Genomic DNA, 8,147 nt, shown 5'->3' with positions numbered 1-8,147 from the left:
TGAATTGTGTTATTCAAGATAATTGAGCACAAGCAATCACAAATTGTAACTATCCAAGCCTTAAGCAACATAAACACTACTCCAGATTTCTAGGTTGAAATCGCTGGTGCTGGCAGCTTGAACATATGAAATTGTATAAATTACTGGGAATTGTTCACTACGTCTTTTGAGCTGAAATTTTTACTGAATTTTCTAGACATCTGGAAAAAAATTATAAAAAGAGAACCAAGCGATTTAGATTAAAGGAAAAAATAAGAAAAATCACACAAGTTGGCAGAAAAATCAGTGTCCAGGAAAAAAAAAGTGAAAGGGAAGTGTGCTTGTTGTTTTGGCTCAAAATTTGTTCTATAATTGGTGCCTATTTTATACCAATCCTAGTTCTGAAATTTCAATTGAAATTATTGTGAAAACAAGTGCCAAAACTAGAGGTTTCTTGAGTCTTTGAGTCTTTTTTTTTAGTTTTTCTACTCTACTCTAGAGCCATTCTAGGTTTCTCTTTGAGTCCTAGCTTGCTTTTTTGTGCTTTTCATTGCTTTAATTGTTGAATAATCCTTAAAAATTTGTCTTGTTAAAACTCTATTGGTTTAGCTTTCATTTAATTTTTTTTTTGTCTTTGGTTATTGCTTGTCTCTTTGTTTCCTTGCTTGTGAGTTGCCATATAGAGAATTGGAAAGGAGGATTAGTGCCATATCTTGAAAATTTTGAGTCAAGAAGCAAGGGGCCAACCACCTTAAGAGCTATTGGACTAAGAAGCACTCCAAATTGAGTGAAACACTAAAGAGAGAATAGCCACCACAATTGAGGACTTTTTTTCTTTGTAATTTTGTAATTGGCAATTTGCTTTGCTTTCAAATTTTGTACAAAAAGGCCTTTCATTGGAAGTAAGTTGGGAGCCTCCGCTAGGTCACCCTACTTCCATTTGTGTGTAATAATTTTAGGCAATTTCCCTTAGGATAGTGAGTGTTTTGTTGGGAACCTTAAATGAGGTCATCCAAACACTCTTAGCATCCGCATAGTTTGCATTTCTTGCTTACTTTCATAGCTTATTTCCTTTACCCTCCATTGTCTAACCGCCTAGATAGCTTGCCTTTTACCAATTAGTTTTTACCTTATCTTTCACACCTCTTTTACTATTTATTTTGGCTAGTTTCAACCATAGTTTCTTTTACCTTTTGTTTTCAAACCCCCAACAAGAAAGAACCATAACTTAGGAACCAACATGAGTCTTCATTCTTCATCTAGTGTTATTGGTGAGGGTTCTACTCGTAAGGACCCCTTGTATAAGATATTAGATGAGTTGAGATCCCTTAAGTTTTGGAAAGAAAAACAAGAGAGAAAAGAAAAAGGTAAAAAAAGAGTGGAAGAAATCAGTCAAGATGAAAGAGAGAAAATAAGAGAGGAAGAAAGAAGAAAAATAATGAAAGAAATGAAAAAAGAAAAACATGCCTCCTTTAGTAGTCATGACTCTTGCAAGAGTTTAAGTGAAGAGCTTAGCGAGTATTATAGAGGGCGCTGATGTGCCATCATTTTCTTCTATTTTCTAAACCCTTTTTGCACCATTTTAATTACTGATTGGTCTTAATTGTCAATTAATCAGGCAGTTTTATTATTTGGGCTCATTTAGCTAATTTGATGTTTTTAATCTAATTTCAGGAATTAATGAAACATTGGGCTTAATCCGGATTTTGGTTATGGACTTGAAGAGGACAAATTAAGCAGCGCTTACCTTAGTTAATTAGGAAATTTCGCAATTTTATTTTATGTTGTTCAGTGTTTATTTCGTTTTGGGCCAGAGTATTGTAATAGGGCCCAGTGACTTTGAGTGACTCTTTTTAAATAGCAGCCTTAGGATTCGTGCAAGGCTATCCTGTTATGCTATTCATTATTCAGAGCTTTTGTTTTAGGGTTTTCGTTTTTCTGCTTTGATGCTACTGTTCACGTAATGCAATTTTACATTTTTTGCTTCTAATTACAATTTCGTTCTTGCTTCTTCTTCTACTCTCATTTACGTTTCTATTCCATTTACATTTCTGTTTCATTTACGTTTCTGTTCATTTACGTTTCTGCTTCATGTTTCAATTGCGTTTTCTGTTTGAATCCATGGAAGGCTAGATTTTCTGGTGTTGTTTCCTTTTGAGGAAGAAGCCCAACTCTCTTTGAGGTTTCGCTTGTAATGTGGTTTCCTAGTAGTTCTCCCTTCACCAGTATCCCAAATTCGTGAATATTAATCAATGCACGCTTCGTGTTCGATTAATTGCCTCTGAGCCTAACTTGCGTTCATGCTTAATGGACGAAGGGCTAACTGGTGTATGTGGTGCCTAATCACGTATTGAAAACCCTAAGTTGATTTTCGCTTAGTAAATTGAAATAGGGTTGGATTAAGTGGTTGACTGTTAGGGACGAATTCTCTATAACCCAGGATAAGAGAATGGCTTCTGAATCAGAGGAAACAACCCGTTTTTAATATTAGTAGTTTCGTATTCCAGTTTACTTGTTTTGCTCTTTAATCACAAAACAAACAAACCCCCCCCCAATCGTTACTGTTACTGCAAGTATATTATGAACATTTGGTTTGTCACTGCTCGTTGGGAAACGACCTAGGATCACTTCCTAGTTACTGCATTTTCATGTTTATTTGATTCGGGTACGGCCTCGATCAAATTTGGCGTCGTTGCCGGGGAGCGGTGTCCAAAGGTTCATAATAGCTAGCGTTGTGTGTTTAATTCTTTCGTGTTTTATGTTTAATTGTTAGTATTGTGTTAGTATGTGTGTTAGTGTCATTTAGTATCTTGATATTTTGTTTAGTGTGTGTTCTGTTTCAGTTTTCCTATTGAGCGCTTCCCCTGTTTCAGTTTTGGGTGTTTTGCTGTGAATAGTGTTTTGCGACGGACTTAGCGACCATTTCTGCTTGTGGCAAAACAGAGTAGTAGTAGAAATCCCTTAGCGACGGATTTTAGCGACCACCCATGCTGAATTATTTGTGATTTTTTGTTTTAGTAGCTAGGGTTGTTATTTTTGGCTGAATTTTTTTGTGGTAACTTCTTTTAATCCATATTTTGTGGGAAAAATAGCTAGAGCCTTTAGTTTGGTCAGATTTGAAAGTTCCAAAAAAGTAGCAAATTTTGTGTTTGTCAAAACTTCAAACGGCCATAACTTTTGCTCCGGTTATCAGAATCGCAATTATTATATATGCATTTGGGGTAGAAAAAACTTTCCTACGCCATAGCAGCCTGCCATAGGCTGGCTGAGGTCTCCATCATCCAAAAAAAGCGGTTATGTCAAAAGTTTTTTATTTTTCAAGTTTTATTCACTTATTTTTCTTAACCTACCAATTTTAGCTTTCATAGTTAGACTTTGAATTTTTGTTTGAAATTTTTTGTGCTATCTTCTCATCATTTTATAAGGTAGCTCACAAAATTTCAAGACATTTGGATATCATTTGAGGGTAGATGTAGTTCAAACCTACACCTTTATTTACATGACAAGGCAACTAGTTGTGCATGCTGAATGTAATGTATGACTAGAGGCAATCCATTGACTTACAACCCTTTGACCCTGAGATAGATAGGACATTTCATAGATTAGTTAGGCATCATTTTATACCTTTTGATCATCCTGAGCATTCCATTACTGGTGAATCTGTGCATTCTGTTATTGGTGATTTTGAACATCCTGATTTGGAACATTATAATTTTGAGCATTTGATTTTGCACATTCTGAGAACATGGCACAACCTCCACCCCGTGAGAGGACTCTAAGGGAAATGGCTGCACCTAATTTCACCTACAAAAGCTTGTGCATCCAATACCCTGATGAGGATGTCCCATATGTTCTTAAAACTGGACTGATTCATTTGCTTCCAAAGTTTCATGGCCTTGCAGGTGAAGACCCGCACAAACATTTGAAGGAATTTCATATTGTCTGCTCCACCATGAAACCCCCAGATGTCCAAGAGGATCACATATTTCTGAAGGCTTTTCCTCATTCATTAGAGGGAGTGGCAAAGGACTGGCTGTATTACCTTGCTCCAAGGTCCATCACGAGCTGAGATGACCTTAAGAGAGTATACTTAGAAAAAAATTTCCCTGCTTCCAGGACCACAGCCATCAGGAAGGATATCTCAGGTATTAGACAACTCAGTGGAGAGAGCCTGTATGAGTACTGGGAGAGATTTAAGAAACTATGTGCCAGTTGCCCCCACCATCAGATTTCAGAGCAGCTTCTTCTCCAATATTTTTATGAAGGACTCAGTAATATGGAGAGAAGTATGATAGATGCTGTCAGTGGTGGAGCCCTTGGAGACATGACTCCTGCTGAAGCCAAAAATTTAATTGAGAAGATGGCTTCCAACTCCCAGTAGTTTAGCGCCAGAAATGATGCCACAGTCATTAGAGGAGTGCATGAGGTAGCTACAAATCCATCTGCATCATCTGAAACTAAGAAGCTTGAAGGCAAACTGGATGCATTGGTTAACTTGGTAACCCAGCTGGTCTTGAATCAGAAATTTGTTCCTGTCGCAAGAGTTTGTGGTTTGTGCTCCTCTGCTGACCACCATACAGACCTTTGCCCTTCCATGCAGCAACCTGGAGCAATTGAGCAGCCTGAAGCTTATGCTGCAAACATTTACAATAGACCTCCTCAACCTCAGCAGCAAAATCAACCACAGTAGAACAATTATGACCTCTCCAGCAACAGATACAACCCTGGATGGAGGAATCACCCTAACCTCAGATGGTCCAGCCCTCAGCAACAATAACAGCAGCCTGCTCCTTCCTTCCAAAATGCTGCTGGCCCAAGCAGACCATACATTCCTCCACCAATCCAACAACAGCAACAACCCCAGAAACAACCAACAGTTGAGGCCCCTCCACAACCTTCCCTCGAAGAACTTGTGAGGCAAATGACTATGCAGAACATGCAGTTTCAGCAAGAGACCAGAGCTTCCATTCAGAGCTTGACAAATCAGATGGGACAATTAGCTACACAATTGAATCAACAACAGTCCCAGAATTCTGACAAGCTACCTTCTCAAGCTGTCCAAAATCCCAAAAATGTCAGTGCCATTTCATTGAGGTCGGGAAAGCAGTGTCAAGGACCTCAACCCGTAGCACCTTCCTCATCTGCAAATGAACCTGCCAAACTTCACTCTACTCCAGAAAAAGGTGATGACAAAAATTTACCTAACAATCTCTGTGTAGGTGAATCTTCTTCCACAGGTAATTCTGATTTGCAGAAGTATCACATTCCCCCTCTTCCATTCCCTCCAAGAGCAGTTTCCAACAAAAAAATGGAAGAGGCAGAGAAAGAGATCTTGGAAACGTTTAGAAAAGTAGAGGTAAACATACCTCTGTTGGATGCAATAAAGCAAATTCCAAGATATGACAAATTCTTGAAGGAGTTGTGCACTAATAAGCGGAAGCTTAAAGGGAGTGAATGGATTAGCATGGGCAGAAATGTCTCCGCATTGATTGGTAAATCTGTTCCTCAAATTCCTGAAAAATGCAAAGATCCAGGTACATTCAGCATACCTTGTATTATAGGGAATAGTAAGTTTGACAATGCCATGCTAGATTTAGGAGCTTCTGTTAGTGTTATGCCTCTGTCTATTTTTAATTCTCTATCTCTAGGCCCCTTGCAGTCAACTGATGTGGTAATTCATTTAGCTAATAGAAGTGTTGCCTACCCTGTTGGTTTCATAGAAGATGTCTTAGTTAGAGTTGGTGAACTAATTTTCCCTATTGATTTTTATATTTTGAATATGGAAGATGGATTTTCTCAAGGATCAGTTCCCATCATTCTAGGCAGACCCTTTATGAAAACTGCTAGAACTAAGATAGATGTTTATGCAGGCACACTGTCCATGGAGTTTGGTGATATAACTGTTCATTTTAATATTCTAGATGCTATGAAATACCCATCTAAAGATCTTTCTGTATTTCGTGCTGAAATAATTGACCATGTTGTTGATGAATACATGACTGATCTTTATTCTAATCTGCATGCCTCTCACTCTTCATGCATTGAGTCTGAAATTGTACTTGATCATATGTCTGAATTTGATGCTGGGAGTGAATCTGAGAGTGATATTGATTGCATGCCTGGTGGTGGTGTTTTACCTCTTGAGATTGATTTTATAGAGTCAGATAGGACTAACCATGTTTCAGGAAGCACACATACCTCTGACTTTCTTTATGAGGTAAAGGCTGAGAAACCATCTCCTTCTACCACTGTCCAGCCGACCACACCAGAGTTGAAGCCTCTGCCATCAAATTTAAAATACGCTTACTTGGATGATAGCAAGAGTTTTCCAGTGATTATATCTGCCTCCCTTGCTGATGAGCAAGAGGAGAAGTTGTTGTCAGTTCTCAAGAAACATAAGAAGGCTATAGGCTGGACCTTGGCGGACATTCCTGGTATTAGCCCATCCACATGTATGCATCGAATAAATTTAAAGGATGGAGCTAAACCAGTAAGACAGCCACAGAGAAGACTCAACCCGGTGATTCTTGACGTAGTGAAGAAGGAGATAACCAAGCTTTTGCAAGCTGGAATCATTTATCCTATCTCCGAAAGCCAATGGGTGAGTCCCGTCCAGGTAGTCCCGAAGAAGACCGGCCTCATAGTGATCAAAAATGAGAAGGAGGAGCTAATTCCTACTCGGGTGCAGAACAGTTGAAGAGTCTGCATGGACTATAGGAGGCTGAACCAGGTTACCAAAAAGGACCATTTTCCCCTGCCATTCATTGACCAGATGCTTGAACGCCTGGCAGGTAAATCCCACTACTGTTTCCTTGATGGTTTTTCTGGTTATATGCAAATTACTATTGCTCCTGAGGATCAGGAAATACCACATTCACCTGCCCCTTCGGCACTTTTGCTTATAGGAGGATGCCTTTCGGCCTGTGCAATGCCCCTGGTACCTTCCAGCGGTGCATGATTAGTATTTTCAGTGATTTTTTAGAAAATTGCATAGAGGTGTTTATGGATGATTTCACTGTATATGGATCCTCTTTTGATGGTTGTTTGAATAGTTTGGAAAAAGTTTTGAATAGATGCATTGAAACTAACCTTGTTCTAAATTTTGAAAAATGTCATTTTATGGTTGAGCAAGGTATAGTTTTAGGCCACATTATTTCCAATAAGGGTATTGAAGAAGATCCTGCAAAAATTTCTGTTATTTCACAATTGCCTTACCCCTCTTGTGTGCGAGAGGTGCGATCTTTTCTTGGTCATGCAGGATTCTACAGGCGCTTTATAAGGGATTTTAGCAAAGTAGCCCTTCCACTATCCAACTTGTTGCAAAAGGAGGTGGAGTTTGACTTTAATGACAGATGCAAAGAGGCTTTTGATTGCCTCAAGAGAGCGCTGACTACCACCCCCATCATCCAGGCACCCGATTGGACAACCCCTTTTGAGCTTATGTGTGATGCATCAAATTATGCATTGGGGGCTGTCCTTGCTCAGAAAATTGATAAATTGCCCAGGGTGATATATTATGCTTCCAGGACTTTAGATGCTGCCCAAGCGAATTATACTACTACTGAGAAAGAGCTTCTAGCCATAGTTTTTGCTCTTGAAAAATTTCGATCTTATTTGCTTGGTACCCGCATTATTGTTTATACTGACCATGCAGCTCTAAAGTACTTGTTGAAGAAGGCTGATTCTAAGCCTAGGTTGATCCGATGGATGCTCTGGCTCCAAGAGTTTGACTTGGAGATCCGTGATAGGAGCGGAGCACAAAATCTAGTTGCTGATCATTTGAGTCGGATCGAACGTGTATCTGATGCAGATTCACCTATTCGGGATGATTTCCCGGATGATCATTTGTATATACTGTATAGTATTTCTGACTCTCTTTCTACTCCCTGGTTTGCTAATATTGTCAATTATTTAGTTGCTTCTCTTTTTCCTCCCTTAGCATCTAAGGCCCAAAAAGATAAAATTAAAAGTGATGCTAAGCATTTTATTTGGGATGACCCCTACTTGTGGAAATTGTGCAGTGATCAGGTCATTAGACGGTGCATTCCAGATCATGAGACTGACTCAGTCCTGCAGTTCTATCATTCTTCCGCACCGGGAGGTCATCTGGGTGTTCAAAGGACAGCTCGCAAAGTGCTTGATTGTGGTTTTTATTGGCCCACCATCTT

At 39.2% G+C, this 8,147-nt stretch overlaps 1 non-coding gene across 1 annotated transcript; it reads right to left on the bottom strand.

Moving 5' to 3' along the window:
* Window positions 1–4,102: 4,102 nt before the first annotated feature.
* On the bottom strand, window positions 4,103–4,209 carry LOC114424779. Its single transcript, XR_003669080.1, has one exon. It is a non-coding gene; the product is annotated as a small nucleolar RNA R71 (small nucleolar RNA).
* Between the last annotated feature and the right edge of the window lie 3,938 nt (window positions 4,210–8,147).

Source organism: Glycine soja, chromosome 8, assembly GCF_004193775.1.
Source record: "Glycine soja cultivar W05 chromosome 8, ASM419377v2, whole genome shotgun sequence".
Lineage (NCBI taxonomy): Eukaryota > Viridiplantae > Streptophyta > Magnoliopsida > Fabales > Fabaceae > Glycine > Glycine soja.
Note: the sequence above shows the minus strand (reverse complement) of the source record. Positions and strands in the feature narration are given on the sequence as shown.